Genomic DNA, 17,992 nt, shown 5'->3' with positions numbered 1-17,992 from the left:
GACTTTCACTCCTGCTTGCAGGAAAGTGGGCAGACTCTTGTTTGCCATTAGCCTGAAGACCCGGTGAGCCTTAGAAGCTAGTTGCTGAAGCAAGTAGAGATCATTTCATCACACTGCATTCATGGAAAACAGACTCCAATTGGATAGTGGTTTGGCACCCCAAAACATTGCTTCTGTGCCTCTGCAGGCCTCGGTGCTAAAAGAACTACAGCCACGGACAGTATCCCACATCACAGAAGTGGAGGAGTTTCACATCAAAGCAGAAATGTTGGAGCCTTTGAGAGACAGGGATGACCAAAAGATTCAAAAGGAGGAGTATCGTCGGAAGAAAGGCAATGCTTGTCAGCAAGAAGCCACCAATGCATGGGGAAAAGGAGCTGGATTGGATGAATACCATCACTTCCATCTTTCAAGCTGCCTGGAGTGTTTGGGACTAGAAAGCAGCACCACTGAAGCTGTCAGATTGGCATCTGCAGAAGACCTTGCAGATCTTCCTCATGGTTTCAGCAGCAGCCAAGAAGGCAGTGTTAAGCCAACTTGCCAACCTGGACGAAGGAGAAGAGTCAATATTCCCGAGAAGCCACCGAACATTTTACTCTTTGTGGGCTCTGACTCTCAGAAAGGACAGCAGAGATTCCAGCAGCTCCATTCCCTTCTGAAGGATTGTATTGACACTGATTGTTATGTCATCTCCCAGCTGAAGGAGAAAAATGTGCTCAGCCATCCATGGCTGCATCACTGTTTATTGTTGATCATTGCCACAGAAGAGCCTATTTCTGAAGCAGTTTCCCAAAAGTTCATCTTGTACCTGTCCCAAGGTGGGAAGGTTTTGGGGCTATCTTCCTCCTTCACGTTTGGTGGCCTACAGCTGAAAAGCCAAGAGGAACTGAAGAAGAGCATCCAGACATTGGTTTTTTCCAAGGCTGATGACAGTGAAATGAAACTGAATGTAGTGACAAGTGGGATCCTATTTGAAGAAGGCCCTGGACAGCTGCCTACCCATCCTGGACAGCTAGAGGGTTACTTAGAAAACGTGCATCGAGACAGGATGATTGTTCACCTGCCTTGTGGAACAAACGGAGGAGAAGCAATTCTCTGTCAGGTGCACTTGGAAATGTCTCCCAGCACTTTGATAGAAGCTCCAGCTGCCTTTAATTTGCTGAAATCAAGCCATTTCACCCGATTGGAAGTCCTGAAGGAGATCCTGAGGGTCCTTGGCCTAAGGTGTGAATTAAAGAAAATTCCTCCCCTGACTCCTCTCTATTTGCTCACAGCTGATGAGGAAGTCCGAACTTCTTTTATGCAGTGGCTGGCAAGAAATGTGGGACCCGAAGGAGTAATGCAATTCAGCAAGCTGACCCTTCAGTTTGTTTCATCCCATCCACCAGAATTGGAAGTGACCCCATCTCATATGCCAGTTATCACTGCCACAGAGGATTTTGCCCCAGAACATTTTCACCTGGAGCTCTATCAAAAACATTTGCACACAAAGCAACTGGGAAAGATCATTCTGTTTGCTGAAGTGACTTCATCCACAATGGATCTTCTGGACGGCTTGATGGTTGAGGTGCCACCACACCTGGGTTTAGTAGCGATTGCAGCCCAGCAAACTCAAGGAAAAGGTCGTGATGGCAATGTCTGGCTTAGTCCTGTGGGATGTTCTCTTTCCACCTTACACCTCCACATCCCCCTAGATTCTCATCTGGGTCAGAGAATCCCATTTGTTCAACACTTGATGTCTTTGGCAGTGGTGGAGGCAGTTCGATCCATTCCTGACTATCAGGACATCAATTTAAGAGTCAAGTGGCCCAATGATATCTACTACAGTGATCAAATGAAGCTTGGGGGAGTGTTGGTCAACTCAACGCTTATGGGATCAACTTGTCATATTCTTATTGGCTGTGGAGTTAATGTGAATAACAGTCACCCTACTCTTTGCCTCAATGATCTCATCATAGAATATAATAAGAAACACAACCAAAACCTCAGTCTGTTACGTGTGGATTATCTGGTGGCAAGAACAATAACTGTGCTGGAGAGCCTACTGGATGCCTTTCAGGACAAAGGACCTAATGCCATTCTTCCTCTCTATTACAAATACTGGATACACAGCGGTCAGCAAGTCCGTCTGGGAAACGACGAGGGCCCACTGGGATGGATTGTTGGGATTGACGATTCTGGCTTCCTTCAAGTCCATCGAGAAGGAGGGGATGTTATGACTGTGCATCCAGACGGCAACTCTTTGGACATGCTGAAAAACCTCATCATCCCCAAGAATTAATTCAACTGTCCTGAGCAAGAGAGCAGAGTGGGCCATATCGAAGTGAGTTTCATTTCAGGCAAAAGTGCATAGCCACTTGCAAATACATTCCTGCTTTATTTCTTAGCTCTTTCCTACCATTCATCAGAAAGTTCTGTTTGGGATTGGGGAGGCTTGAGGTTTTTTTCCCTTAATGATTTTTCTCATGCCTTTTAGTTACTTTTTGTTTACTAGGGATTTCTCTCTTTTTCAGAAGAGTCGCCTGCCTTTCCCTTCTTAGACGGAACTTGGTGTATGTTGATACCTGGAGCTCTTTTATGCCAACAAGACAGGGAAATTTAGGTGTTTCACAATAGTCAACCCCTCATTATAGCTCCCTTTGAAAAGGGAAAAAATATCAGCCCCCCTTCTTGAGTCATTGCTCAGTTATGTGGGATGGTAATATCCTTTTGACTCAACCAAGGAGATATTTTGAAAACAAACAAACAAACAAACAAACAAATAAATAAATAAAAGCCACACAAAATACAGAAAAAAACCTTTGTTTTTATTTCTTTATTAAGAGAAGAATTATAAATAATCTTTCAGAGATGGTGCTTTCCTTATTTGCATTTGTTATACTTAAGTGGCTAAAGAAATTTAATATATGTGAGTAGAGGTCAAAGATATAGTGGAAAATCACTACTTTATAGTAAATGTCTTGGCCAATGTAGTTCATATATTGAAATTTACTACAAAAGTTGAATGAATATCATATAGTTCAACAACAATGCTATATGATGATCAATTCTCATGGACGTGGCCATCTTCAAAATGAGATGAACCAAATCAGTCCCATTAGAGCAGTAATGAACTGAACCAGCTACATCCAGCGAAAGAACTCTGGGAGATGACTACGAGTCACTACACAGAATTCCCGATCCCTCTATTTCTGTCCGCCTGCATTTTGGGTATCCTTCACAGGCTAATTGTACACTGTTTCAAATTCCGATTCTTCTTGGACAGCAAAACAACTCTTTGGACATGGAGACATATATCGTGTTTAACTTATACTTGAATTTCACATATGTAACATGTATTGGTCAACCTGACATCTGGGGGAGGGAGTGGGGAGAAGGAGGGGAAAGTTGGAACAAAAGGTTCGGCAATTGTCAATGCTGCAAAATCACCCCTGCATATATGTGTTCAATAAAAAGTATTATTAAAAAAAAGGAGTAACTGTTTCATTTTCGTGTTTGTTGTCATATTCTCAATGCCCACAACATTATCTGAAACATAGTAATGAGTCACAAATGATTGTGCATTTCATTCACCCATCAAGAAAGCATTTATTAAGAATCTACTGGCACAGTGTTTAACCCCTGTGTTAAGTGCTTGGGATAGAAGCCCCCAAATCATACAATTTCTGCCTTTAAATCAACAAGCATTTATTAAGCCCCTACCATGTGGCAGGCACTATGCAAAGCACTAGGGATACAAACAGAAGCAAAAAGATAGTCCCTCTCCTCAAAAAGCTTACCCAATTCTGAGGGGGGAAAGAGAACACAAACTTGGAACTGAAAAAGGAAAGGAAAGACAGGGTAGTCATAGGCAGAGAATTCAAAATGCAGCTTGGGAAGAATGGTTGATCTGAGATCCTTTCTCTAAATGGACTCAGAGAATGGCCCAATTCCATCTCCATAAGAGAACTAAGGACTAATGTTCACAGAGAAGCAAAGAAAAGACACATAGAAGATTAAAGCACCATACTAGGGAAGGAGGAGAGTACAAACAACTGAGGGCTTCAGAAAGGACCTCTTGAAGAAGATGATACTGGAAAGGAGCTAGAGCAGAAGGGAGGAGTAAGAACTTTTCTGGCATGGGCAATAACAAAGGTACAGATGAATTAGACCCAGTGGGCCTCAAACTTTCAAATAGGGGGCCAGTTCACTGTCCCTCACACTGTTGGAGGGCAGGACTATAGTACAAACAAAAACTCACACTCTGTCTCCGCCCCCTCAGTCCATTGAACACAATCTGGAGGACCTCATAAACATCCTCAGTGGGTTTGAGAACCCCTGAATTAGAGAGTCAGAGCAAAATCATTGGGGCAGTGTTAGGGTTCTGACAAAGTGGTAACAGGGTTATTAGCATGGTACTTAGCTGTTCTCTAGTTTAGAGTTCACACTTTCCCCCCTTTACAAGTTCACACCTCCCCCCCCTTTAAGAGTTCACACCTTTCAAAGAGCCTATAAAAGGACAAGCCCACTGGAAGCTCCAGGAGATTCAGAGCAGGATTCAGTGGGGAGATTCACTGGACCAGGAAACCCACAATCCCACCCTCTTGGAGTCTGATCTATTCCGACTTGTACTTTGGGGCTGGCTGGACACACTGGGAGGACATTGAGAGGCTGAAGCTGGCTAGAGGCTGGAGGACAAATCTTTGGATTCGGACACACTCCAAGCGAGCTCTTGGGAACCAAGGACAGAGAAAGGCCTCTAGTAAAGCTCACAGGGCCCAGGAAAAGATTCAGGACTTTGAAAGACAAAATCAAAGATCTGGACTTTCACTCCTGCTTGCAGGAAAGTGGGCAGACTCTTGTTTGCCATTAGCCTGAAGACCCGGTGAGCCTTAGAAGCTAGTTGCTGAAGCAAGTAGAGATCATTTCATCACACTGCATTCATGGAAAACAGACTCCAATTGGATAGTGGTTTGGCACCCCAAAACATTGCTTCTGTGCCTCTGCAGGCCTCGGTGCTAAAAGAACTACAGCCACGGACAGTATCCCACATCACAGAAGTGGAGGAGTTTCACATCAAAGCAGAAATGTTGGAGCCTTTGAGAGACAGGGATGACCAAAAGATTCAAAAGGAGGAGTATCGTCGGAAGAAAGGCAATGCTTGTCAGCAAGAAGCCACCAATGCATGGGGAAAAGGAGCTGGATTGGATGAATACCATCACTTCCATCTTTCAAGCTGCCTGGAGTGTTTGGGACTAGAAAGCAGCACCACTGAAGCTGTCAGATTGGCATCTGCAGAAGACCTTGCAGATCTTCCTCATGGTTTCAGCAGCAGCCAAGAAGGCAGTGTTAAGCCAACTTGCCAACCTGGACGAAGGAGAAGAGTCAATATTCCCGAGAAGCCACCGAACATTTTACTCTTTGTGGGCTCTGACTCTCAGAAAGGACAGCAGAGATTCCAGCAGCTCCATTCCCTTCTGAAGGATTGTATTGACACTGATTGTTATGTCATCTCCCAGCTGAAGGAGAAAAATGTGCTCAGCCATCCATGGCTGCATCACTGTTTATTGTTGATCATTGCCACAGAAGAGCCTATTTCTGAAGCAGTTTCCCAAAAGTTCATCTTGTACCTGTCCCAAGGTGGGAAGGTTTTGGGGCTATCTTCCTCCTTCACGTTTGGTGGCCTACAGCTGAAAAGCAAAGAGGAACTGAAGAAGAGCATCCAGACATTGGTTTTTTCCAAGGCTGATGACAGTGAAATGAAACTGAATGTAGTGACAAGTGGGATCCTATTTGAAGAAGGCCCTGGACAGCTGCCTACCCATCCTGGACAGCTAGAGGGTTACTTAGAAAACGTGCATCGAGACAGGATGATTGTTCACCTGCCTTGTGGAACAAACGGAGGAGAAGCAATTCTCTGTCAGGTGCACTTGGAAATGTCTCCCAGCACTTTGATAGAAGCTCCAGCTGCCTTTAATTTGCTGAAATCAAGCCATTTCACCCGATTGGAAGTCCTGAAGGAGATCCTGAGGGTCCTTGGCCTAAGGTGTGAATTAAAGAAAATTCCTCCCCTGACTCCTCTCTATTTGCTCACAGCTGATGAGGAAGTCCGAACTTCTTTTATGCAGTGGCTGGCAAGAAATGTGGGACCCGAAGGAGTAATGCAATTCAGCAAGCTGACCCTTCAGTTTGTTTCATCCCATCCACCAGAATTGGAAGTGACCCCATCTCATATGCCAGTTATCACTGCCACAGAGGATTTTGCCCCAGAACATTTTCACCTGGAGCTCTATCAAAAACATTTGCACACAAAGCAACTGGGAAAGATCATTCTGTTTGCTGAAGTGACTTCATCCACAATGGATCTTCTGGACGGCTTGATGGTTGAGGTGCCACCACACCTGGGTTTAGTAGCGATTGCAGCCCAGCAAACTCAAGGAAAAGGTCGTGATGGCAATGTCTGGCTTAGTCCTGTGGGATGTTCTCTTTCCACCTTACACCTCCACATCCCCCTAGATTCTCATCTGGGTCAGAGAATCCCATTTGTTCAACACTTGATGTCTTTGGCAGTGGTGGAGGCAGTTCGATCCATTCCTGACTATCAGGACATCAATTTAAGAGTCAAGTGGCCCAATGATATCTACTACAGTGATCAAATGAAGCTTGGGGGAGTGTTGGTCAACTCAACGCTTATGGGATCAACTTGTCATATTCTTATTGGCTGTGGAGTTAATGTGAATAACAGTCACCCTACTCTTTGCCTCAATGATCTCATCATAGAATATAATAAGAAACACAACCAAAACCTCAGTCTGTTACGTGTGGATTATCTGGTGGCAAGAACAATAACTGTGCTGGAGAGCCTACTGGATGCCTTTCAGGACAAAGGACCTAATGCCATTCTTCCTCTCTATTACAAATACTGGATACACAGCGGTCAGCAAGTCCGTCTGGGAAACGACGAGGGCCCACTGGTATGGATTGTTGGGATTGACGATTCTGGCTTCCTTCAAGTCCATCGAGAAGGAGGGGATGTTATGACTGTGCATCCAGACGGCAACTCTTTGGACATGCTGAAAAACCTCATCATCCCCAAGAATTAATTCAACTGTCCTGAGCAAGAGAGCAGAGTGGGCCATATCGAAGTGAGTTTCATTTCAGGCAAAAGTGCATAGCCACTTGCAAATACATTCCTGCTTTATTTCTTAGCTCTTTCCTACCATTCATCAGAAAGTTCTGTTTGGGATTGGGGAGGCTTGAGGTTTTTTTCCCTTAATGATTTTTCTCATGCCTTTTAGTTACTTTTTGTTTACTAGGGATTTCTCTCTTTTTCAGAAGAGTCGCCTGCCTTTCCCTTCTTAGACGGAACTTGGTGTATGTTGATACCTGGAGCTCTTTTATGCCAACAAGACAGGGAAATTTAGGTGTTTCACAATAGTCAACCCCTCATTATAGCTCCCTTTGAAAAGGGAAAAAATATCAGCCCCCCTTCTTGAGTCATTGCTCAGTTATGTGGGATGGTAATATCCTTTTGACTCAACCAAGGAGATATTTTGAAAACAAACAAACAAACAAACAAACAAATAAATAAATAAAAGCCACACAAAATACAGAAAAAAACCTTTGTTTTTATTTCTTTATTAAGAGAAGAATTATAAATAATCTTTCAGAGATGGTGCTTTCCTTATTTGCATTTGTTATACTTAAGTGGCTAAAGAAATTTAATATATGTGAGTAGAGGTCAAAGATATAGTGGAAAATCACTACTTTATAGTAAATGTCTTGGCCAATGTAGTTCATATATTGAAATTTACTACAAAAGTTGAATGAATATCATATAGTTCAACAACAATGCTATATGATGATCAATTCTCATGGACGTGGCCATCTTCAAAATGAGATGAACCAAATCAGTCCCATTAGAGCAGTAATGAACTGAACCAGCTACATCCAGCGAAAGAACTCTGGGAGATGACTACGAGTCACTACACAGAATTCCCGATCCCTCTATTTCTGTCCGCCTGCATTTTGGGTATCCTTCACAGGCTAATTGTACACTGTTTCAAATTCCGATTCTTCTTGGACAGCAAAACAACTCTTTGGACATGGAGACATATATCGTGTTTAACTTATACTTGAATTTCACATATGTAACATGTATTGGTCAACCTGACATCTGGGGGAGGGAGTGGGGAGAAGGAGGGGAAAGTTGGAACAAAAGGTTCGGCAATTGTCAATGCTGCAAAATCACCCCTGCATATATGTGTTCAATAAAAAGTATTATTAAAAAAAAGGAGTAACTGTTTCATTTTCGTGTTTGTTGTCATATTCTCAATGCCCACAACATTATCTGAAACATAGTAATGAGTCACAAATGATTGTGCATTTCATTCACCCATCAAGAAAGCATTTATTAAGAATCTACTGGCACAGTGTTTAACCCCTGTGTTAAGTGCTTGGGATAGAAGCCCCCAAATCATACAATTTCTGCCTTTAAATCAACAAGCATTTATTAAGCCCCTACCATGTGGCAGGCACTATGCAAAGCACTAGGGATACAAACAGAAGCAAAAAGATAGTCCCTCTCCTCAAAAAGCTTACCCAATTCTGAGGGGGGAAAGAGAACACAAACTTGGAACTGAAAAAGGAAAGGAAAGACAGGGTAGTCATAGGCAGAGAATTCAAAATGCAGCTTGGGAAGAATGGTTGATCTGAGATCCTTTCTCTAAATGGACTCAGAGAATGGCCCAATTCCATCTCCATAAGAGAACTAAGGACTAATGTTCACAGAGAAGCAAAGAAAAGACACATAGAAGATTAAAGCACCATACTAGGGAAGGAGGAGAGTACAAACAACTGAGGGCTTCAGAAAGGACCTCTTGAAGAAGATGATACTGGAAAGGAGCTAGAGCAGAAGGGAGGAGTAAGAACTTTTCTGGCATGGGCAATAACAAAGGTACAGATGAATTAGACCCAGTGGGCCTCAAACTTTCAAATAGGGGGCCAGTTCACTGTCCCTCACACTGTTGGAGGGCAGGACTATAGTACAAACAAAAACTCACACTCTGTCTCCGCCCCCTCAGTCCATTGAACACAATCTGGAGGACCTCATAAACATCCTCAGTGGGTTTGAGAACCCCTGAATTAGAGAGTCAGAGCAAAATCATTGGGGCAGTGTTAGGGTTCTGACAAAGTGGTAACAGGGTTATTAGCATGGTACTTTAGCTGTTCTCTAGTTTAGAGTTCACACTTTCCCCCCTTTACAAGTTCACACCTCCCCCCCCCTTTAAGAGTTCACACCTTTCAAAGAGCCTATAAAAGGACAAGCCCACTGGAAGCTCCAGGAGATTCAGAGCAGGATTCAGTGGGGAGATTCACTGGACCAGGAAACCCACAATCCCACCCTCTTGGAGTCTGATCTATTCCGACTTGTACTTTGGGGCTGGCTGGACACACTGGGAGGACATTGACAGGCTGAAGCTGGCTAGAGGCTGGAGGACAAATCTTTGGATTCGGACACACTCCAAGCGAGCTCTTGGGAACCAAGGACAGAGAAAGGCCTCTAGTAAAGCTCACAGGGCCCAGGAAAAGATTCAGGACTTTGAAAGACAAAATCAAAGATCTGGACTTTCACTCCTGCTTGCAGGAAAGTGGGCAGACTCTTGTTTGCCATTAGCCTGAAGACCCGGTGAGCCTTAGAAGCTAGTTGCTGAAGCAAGTAGAGATCATTTCATCACACTGCATTCATGGAAAACAGACTCCAATTGGATAGTGGTTTGGCACCCCAAAACATTGCTTCTGTGCCTCTGCAGGCCTCGGTGCTAAAAGAACTACAGCCACGGACAGTATCCCACATCACAGAAGTGGAGGAGTTTCACATCAAAGCAGAAATGTTGGAGCCTTTGAGAGACAGGGATGACCAAAAGATTCAAAAGGAGGAGTATCGTCGGAAGAAAGGCAATGCTTGTCAGCAAGAAGCCACCAATGCATGGGGAAAAGGAGCTGGATTGCATGAATACCATCACTTCCATCTTTCAAGCTGCCTGGAGTGTTTGGGACTAGAAAGCAGCACCACTGAAGCTGTCAGATTGGCATCTGCAGAAGACCTTGCAGATCTTCCTCATGGTTTCAGCAGCAGCCAAGAAGGCAGTGTTAAGCCAACTTGCCAACCTGGACGAAGGAGAAGAGTCAATATTCCCGAGAAGCCACCGAACATTTTACTCTTTGTGGGCTCTGACTCTCAGAAAGGACAGCAGAGATTCCAGCAGCTCCATTCCCTTCTGAAGGATTGTATTGACACTGATTGTTATGTCATCTCCCAGCTGAAGGAGAAAAATGTGCTCAGCCATCCATGGCTGCATCACTGTTTATTGTTGATCATTGCCACAGAAGAGCCTATTTCTGAAGCAGTTTCCCAAAAGTTCATCTTGTACCTGTCCCAAGGTGGGAAGGTTTTGGGGCTATCTTCCTCCTTCACGTTTGGTGGCCTACAGCTGAAAAGCAAAGAGGAACTGAAGAAGAGCATCCAGACATTGGTTTTTTCCAAGGCTGATGACAGTGAAATGAAACTGAATGTAGTGACAAGTGGGATCCTATTTGAAGAAGGCCCTGGACAGCTGCCTACCCATCCTGGACAGCTAGAGGGTTACTTAGAAAACGTGCATCGAGACAGGATGATTGTTCACCTGCCTTGTGGAACAAACGGAGGAGAAGCAATTCTCTGTCAGGTGCACTTGGAAATGTCTCCCAGCACTTTGATAGAAGCTCCAGCTGCCTTTAATTTGCTGAAATCAAGCCATTTCACCCGATTGGAAGTCCTGAAGGAGATCCTGAGGGTCCTTGGCCTAAGGTGTGAATTAAAGAAAATTCCTCCCCTGACTCCTCTCTATTTGCTCACAGCTGATGAGGAAGTCCGAACTTCTTTTATGCAGTGGCTGGCAAGAAATGTGGGACCCGAAGGAGTAATGCAATTCAGCAAGCTGACCCTTCAGTTTGTTTCATCCCATCCACCAGAATTGGAAGTGACCCCATCTCATATGCCAGTTATCACTGCCACAGAGGATTTTGCCCCAGAACATTTTCACCTGGAGCTCTATCAAAAACATTTGCACACAAAGCAACTGGGAAAGATCATTCTGTTTGCTGAAGTGACTTCATCCACAATGGATCTTCTGGACGGCTTGATGGTTGAGGTGCCACCACACCTGGATTTAGTAGCGATTGCAGCCCAGCAAACTCAAGGAAAAGGTCGTGATGGCAATGTCTGGCTTAGTCCTGTGGGATGTTCTCTTTCCACCTTACACCTCCACATCCCCCTAGATTCTCATCTGGGTCAGAGAATCCCATTTGTTCAACACTTGATGTCTTTGGCAGTGGTGGAGGCAGTTCGATCCATTCCTGACTATCAGGACATCAATTTAAGAGTCAAGTGGCCCAATGATATCTACTACAGTGATCAAATGAAGCTTGGGGGAGTGTTGGTCAACTCAACGCTTATGGGATCAACTTGTCATATTCTTATTGGCTGTGGAGTTAATGTGAATAACAGTCACCCTACTCTTTGCCTCAATGATCTCATCATAGAATATAATAAGAAACACAACCAAAACCTCAGTCTGTTACATGTGGATTATCTGGTGGCAAGAACAATAACTGTGCTGGAGAGCCTACTGGATGCCTTTCAGGACAAAGGACCTAATGCCATTCTTCCTCTCTATTACAAATACTGGATACACAGCGGTCAGCAAGTCCGTCTGGGAAACGACGAGGGCCCACTGGTATGGATTGTTGGGATTGACGATTCTGGCTTCCTTCAAGTCCATCGAGAAGGAGGGGATGTTATGACTGTGCATCCAGACGGCAACTCTTTGGACATGCTGAAAAACCTCATCATCCCCAAGAATTAATTCAACTGTCCTGAGCAAGAGAGCAGAGTGGGCCATATCGAAGTGAGTTTCATTTCAGGCAAAAGTGCATAGCCACTTGCAAATACATTCCTGCTTTATTTCTTAGCTCTTTCCTACCATTCATCAGAAAGTTCTGTTTGGGATTGGGGAGGCTTGAGGTTTTTTTCCCTTAATGATTTTTCTCATGCCTTTTAGTTACTTTTTGTTTACTAGGGATTTCTCTCTTTTTCAGAAGAGTCGCCTGCCTTTCCCTTCTTAGACGGAACTTGGTGTATGTTGATACCTGGAGCTCTTTTATGCCAACAAGACAGGGAAATTTAGGTGTTTCACAATAGTCAACCCCTCATTATAGCTCCCTTTGAAAAGGGAAAAAATATCAGCCCCCCTTCTTGAGTCATTGCTCAGTTATGTGGGATGGTAATATCCTTTTGACTCAACCAAGGAGATATTTTGAAAACAAACAAACAAACAAACAAATAAATAAATAAAAGCCACACAAAATACAGAAAAAAACCTTTGTTTTTATTTCTTTATTAAGAGAAGAATTATAAATAATCTTTCAGAGATGGTGCTTTCCTTATTTGCATTTGTTATACTTAAGTGGCTAAAGAAATTTAATATATGTGAGTAGAGGTCAAAGATATAGTGGAAAATCACTACTTTATAGTAAATGTCTTGGCCAATGTAGTTCATATATTGAAATTTACTACAAAAGTTGAATGAATATCATATAGTTCAACAACAATGCTATATGATGATCAATTCTCATGGACGTGGCCATCTTCAAAATGAGATGAACCAAATCAGTCCCATTAGAGCAGTAATGAACTGAACCAGCTACATCCAGTGAAAGAACTCTGGGAGATGACTACGAGTCACTACACAGAATTCCCGATCCCTCTATTTCTGTCCGCCTGCATTTTGGGTATCCTTCACAGGCTAATTGTACACTGTTTCAAATTCCGATTCTTCTTGGACAGCAAAACAACTCTTTGGACATGGAGACATATATCGTGTTTAACTTATACTTGAATTTCACATATGTAACATGTATTGGTCAACCTGACATCTGGGGGAGGGAGTGGGGAGAAGGAGGGGAAAGTTGGAACAAAAGGTTCGGCAATTGTCAATGCTGCAAAATCACCCCTGCATATATGTGTTCAATAAAAAGTATTATTAAAAAAAAGGAGTAACTGTTTCATTTTCGTGTTTGTTGTCATATTCTCAATGCCCACAACATTATCTGAAACATAGTAATGAGTCACAAATGATTGTGCATTTCATTCACCCATCAAGAAAGCATTTATTAAGAATCTACTGGCACAGTGTTTAACCCCTGTGTTAAGTGCTTGGGATAGAAGCCCCCAAATCATACAATTTCTGCCTTTAAATCAACAAGCATTTATTAAGCCCCTACCATGTGGCAGGCACTATGCAAAGCACTAGGGATACAAACAGAAGCAAAAAGATAGTCCCTCTCCTCAAAAAGCTTACCCAATTCTGAGGGGGGAAAGAGAACACAAACTTGGAACTGAAAAAGGAAAGGAAAGACAGGGTAGTCATAGGCAGAGAATTCAAAATGCAGCTTGGGAAGAATGGTTGATCTGAGATCCTTTCTCTAAATGGACTCAGAGAATGGCCCAATTCCATCTCCATAAGAGAACTAAGGACTAATGTTCACAGAGAAGCAAAGAAAAGACACATAGAAGATTAAAGCACCATACTAGGGAAGGAGGAGAGTACAAACAACTGAGGGCTTCAGAAAGGACCTCTTGAAGAAGATGATACTGGAAAGGAGCTAGAGCAGAAGGGAGGAGTAAGAACTTTTCTGGCATGGGCAATAACAAAGGTACAGATGAATTAGACCCAGTGGGCCTCAAACTTTCAAATAGGGGGCCAGTTCACTGTCCCTCACACTGTTGGAGGGCAGGACTATAGTACAAACAAAAACTCACACTCTGTCTCCGCCCCCTCAGTCCATTGAACACAATCTGGAGGACCTCATAAACATCCTCAGTGGGTTTGAGAACCCCTGAATTAGAGAGTCAGAGCAAAATCATTGGGGCAGTGTTAGGGTTCTGACAAAGTGGTAACAGGGTTATTAGCATGGTACTTAGCTGTTCTCTAGTTTAGAGTTCACACTTTCCCCCCTTTACAAGTTCACACCTCCCCCCCCCTTTAAGAGTTCACACCTTTCAAAGAGCCTATAAAAGGACAAGCCCACTGGAAGCTCCAGGAGATTCAGAGCAGGATTCAGTGGGGAGATTCACTGGACCAGGAAACCCACAATCCCACCCTCTTGGAGTCTGATCTATTCCGACTTGTACTTTGGGGCTGGCTGGACACACTGGGAGGACATTGAGAGGCTGAAGCTGGCTAGAGGCTGGAGGACAAATCTTTGGATTCGGACACACTCCAAGCGAGCTCTTGGGAACCAAGGACAGAGAAAGGCCTCTAGTAAAGCTCACAGGGCCCAGGAAAAGATTCAGGACTTTGAAAGACAAAATCAAAGATCTGGACTTTCACTCCTGCTTGCAGGAAAGTGGGCAGACTCTTGTTTGCCATTAGCCTGAAGACCCGGTGAGCCTTAGAAGCTAGTTGCTGAAGCAAGTAGAGATCATTTCATCACACTGCATTCATGGAAAACAGACTCCAATTGGATAGTGGTTTGGCACCCCAAAACATTGCTTCTGTGCCTCTGCAGGCCTCGGTGCTAAAAGAACTACAGCCACGGACAGTATCCCACATCACAGAAGTGGAGGAGTTTCACATCAAAGCAGAAATGTTGGAGCCTTTGAGAGACAGGGATGACCAAAAGATTCAAAAGGAGGAGTATCGTCGGAAGAAAGGCAATGCTTGTCAGCAAGAAGCCACCAATGCATGGGGAAAAGGAGCTGGATTGGATGAATACCATCACTTCCATCTTTCAAGCTGCCTGGAGTGTTTGGGACTAGAAAGCAGCACCACTGAAGCTGTCAGATTGGCATCTGCAGAAGACCTTGCAGATCTTCCTCATGGTTTCAGCAGCAGCCAAGAAGGCAGTGTTAAGCCAACTTGCCAACCTGGACGAAGGAGAAGAGTCAATATTCCCGAGAAGCCACCGAACATTTTACTCTTTGTGGGCTCTGACTCTCAGAAAGGACAGCAGAGATTCCAGCAGCTCCATTCCCTTCTGAAGGATTGTATTGACACTGATTGTTATGTCATCTCCCAGCTGAAGGAGAAAAATGTGCTCAGCCATCCATGGCTGCATCACTGTTTATTGTTGATCATTGCCACAGAAGAGCCTATTTCTGAAGCAGTTTCCCAAAAGTTCATCTTGTACCTGTCCCAAGGTGGGAAGGTTTTGGGGCTATCTTCCTCCTTCACGTTTGGTGGCCTACAGCTGAAAAGCAAAGAGGAACTGAAGAAGAGCATCCAGACATTGGTTTTTTCCAAGGCTGATGACAGTGAAATGAAACTGAATGTAGTGACAAGTGGGATCCTATTTGAAGAAGGCCCTGGACAGCTGCCTACCCATCCTGGACAGCTAGAGGGTTACTTAGAAAACGTGCATCGAGACAGGATGATTGTTCACCTGCCTTGTGGAACAAACGGAGGAGAAGCAATTCTCTGTCAGGTGCACTTGGAAATGTCTCCCAGCACTTTGATAGAAGCTCCAGCTGCCTTTAATTTGCTGAAATCAAGCCATTTCACCCGATTGGAAGTCCTGAAGGAGATCCTGAGGGTCCTTGGCCTAAGGTGTGAATTAAAGAAAATTCCTCCCCTGACTCCTCTCTATTTGCTCACAGCTGATGAGGAAGTCCGAACTTCTTTTATGCAGTGGCTGGCAAGAAATGTGGGACCCGAAGGAGTAATGCAATTCAGCAAGCTGACCCTTCAGTTTGTTTCATCCCATCCACCAGAATTGGAAGTGACCCCATCTCATATGCCAGTTATCACTGCCACAGAGGATTTTGCCCCAGAACATTTTCACCTGGAGCTCTATCAAAAACATTTGCACACAAAGCAACTGGGAAAGATCATTCTGTTTGCTGAAGTGACTTCATCCACAATGGATCTTCTGGACGGCTTGATGGTTGAGGTGCCACCACACCTGGGTTTAGTAGCGATTGCAGCCCAGCAAACTCAAGGAAAAGGTCGTGATGGCAATGTCTGGCTTAGTCCTGTGGGATGTTCTCTTTCCACCTTACACCTCCACATCCCCCTAGATTCTCATCTGGGTCAGAGAATCCCATTTGTTCAACACTTGATGTCTTTGGCAGTGGTGGAGGCAGTTCGATCCATTCCTGACTATCAGGACATCAATTTAAGAGTCAAGTGGCCCAATGATATCTACTACAGTGATCAAATGAAGCTTGGGGGAGTGTTGGTCAACTCAACGCTTATGGGATCAACTTGTCATATTCTTATTGGCTGTGGAGTTAATGTGAATAACAGTCACCCTACTCTTTGCCTCAATGATCTCATCATAGAATATAATAAGAAACACAACCAAAACCTCAGTCTGTTACGTGTGGATTATCTTGTGGCAAGAACAATAACTGTGCTGGAGAGCCTACTGGATGCCTTTCAGGACAAAGGACCTAATGCCATTCTTCCTCTCTATTACAAATACTGGATACACAGCGGTCAGCAAGTCCGTCTGGGAAACGACGAGGGCCCACTGGTATGGATTGTTGGGATTGACGATTCTGGCTTCCTTCAAGTCCATCGAGAAGGAGGGGATGTTATGACTGTGCATCCAGACGGCAACTCTTTGGACATGCTGAAAAACCTCATCATCCCCAAGAATTAATTCAACTGTCCTTAGCAAGAGAGCAGAGTAGGCCATATCGAAGTGAGTTTCATTTCAGGCAAAAGTGCATAGCCACTTGCAAATACATTCCTGCTTTATTTCTTAGCTCTTTCCTACCATTCATCAGAAAGTTCTGTTTGGGATTGGGGAGGCTTGAGGTTTTTTTCCCTTAATGATTTTTCTCATGCCTTTTAGTTACTTTTTGTTTACTAGGGATTTCTCTCTTTTTCAGAAGAGTCGCCTGCCTTTCCCTTCTTAGACGGAACTTGGTGTATGTTGATACCTGGAGCTCTTTTATGCCAACAAGACAGGGAAATTTAGGTGTTTCACAATAGTCAACCCCTCATTATAGCTCCCTTTGAAAAGGGAAAAAATATCAGCCCCCCTTCTTGAGTCATTGCTCAGTTATGTGGGATGGTAATATCCTTTTGACTCAACCAAGGAGATATTTTGAAAACAAACAAACAAACAAACAAACAAATAAATAAATAAAAGCCACACAAAATACAGAAAAAAACCTTTGTTTTTATTTCTTTATTAAGAGAAGAATTATAAATAATCTTTCAGAGATGGTGCTTTCCTTATTTGCATTTGTTATACTTAAGTGGCTAAAGAAATTTAATATATGTGAGTAGAGGTCAAAGATATAGTGGAAAATCACTACTTTATAGTAAATGTCTTGGCCAATGTAGTTCATATATTGAAATTTACTACAAAAGTTGAATGAATATCATATAGTTCAACAACAATGCTATATGATGATCAATTCTCATGGACGTGGCCATCTTCAAAATGAGATGAACCAAATCAGTCCCATTAGAGCAGTAATGAACTGAACCAGCTACATCCAGCGAAAGAACTCTGGGAGATGACTACGAGTCACTACACAGAATTCCCGATCCCTCTATTTCTGTCCGCCTGCATTTTGGGTATCCTTCACAGGCTAATTGTACACTGTTTCAAATTCCGATTCTTCTTGGACAGCAAAACAACTCTTTGGACATGGAGACATATATCGTGTTTAACTTATACTTGAATTTCACATATGTAACATGTATTGGTCAACCTGACATCTGGGGGAGGGAGTGGGGAGAAGGAGGGGAAAGTTGGAACAAAAGGTTCGGCAATTGTCAATGCTGCAAAATCACCCCTGCATATATGTGTTCAATAAAAAGTATTATTAAAAAAAAGGAGTAACTGTTTCATTTTCGTGTTTGTTGTCATATTCTCAATGCCCACAACATTATCTGAAACATAGTAATGAGTCACAAATGATTGTGCATTTCATTCACCCATCAAGAAAGCATTT

At 43.4% G+C, this 17,992-nt stretch overlaps 2 pseudogenes; both read left to right on the top strand.

Annotated features, from left to right (window-relative positions):
* Nucleotides 1-1,537: 1,537 nt before the first annotated feature.
* Nucleotides 1,538-7,082, top strand: LOC141540620 (biotin--protein ligase pseudogene; annotated as a pseudogene).
* A 4,059-nt stretch (nucleotides 7,083-11,141) lies between these two features.
* On the top strand, nucleotides 11,142-16,683 carry LOC141540619 (biotin--protein ligase pseudogene; annotated as a pseudogene).
* Nucleotides 16,684-17,992: the final 1,309 nt, after the last annotated feature.

The sequence above is a fragment of the Sminthopsis crassicaudata genome, chromosome 4 (assembly GCF_048593235.1).
Source record: "Sminthopsis crassicaudata isolate SCR6 chromosome 4, ASM4859323v1, whole genome shotgun sequence".
NCBI lineage: Eukaryota > Metazoa > Chordata > Mammalia > Dasyuromorphia > Dasyuridae > Sminthopsis > Sminthopsis crassicaudata.
This window is presented reverse-complemented; position numbering and strand designations above follow the sequence as displayed.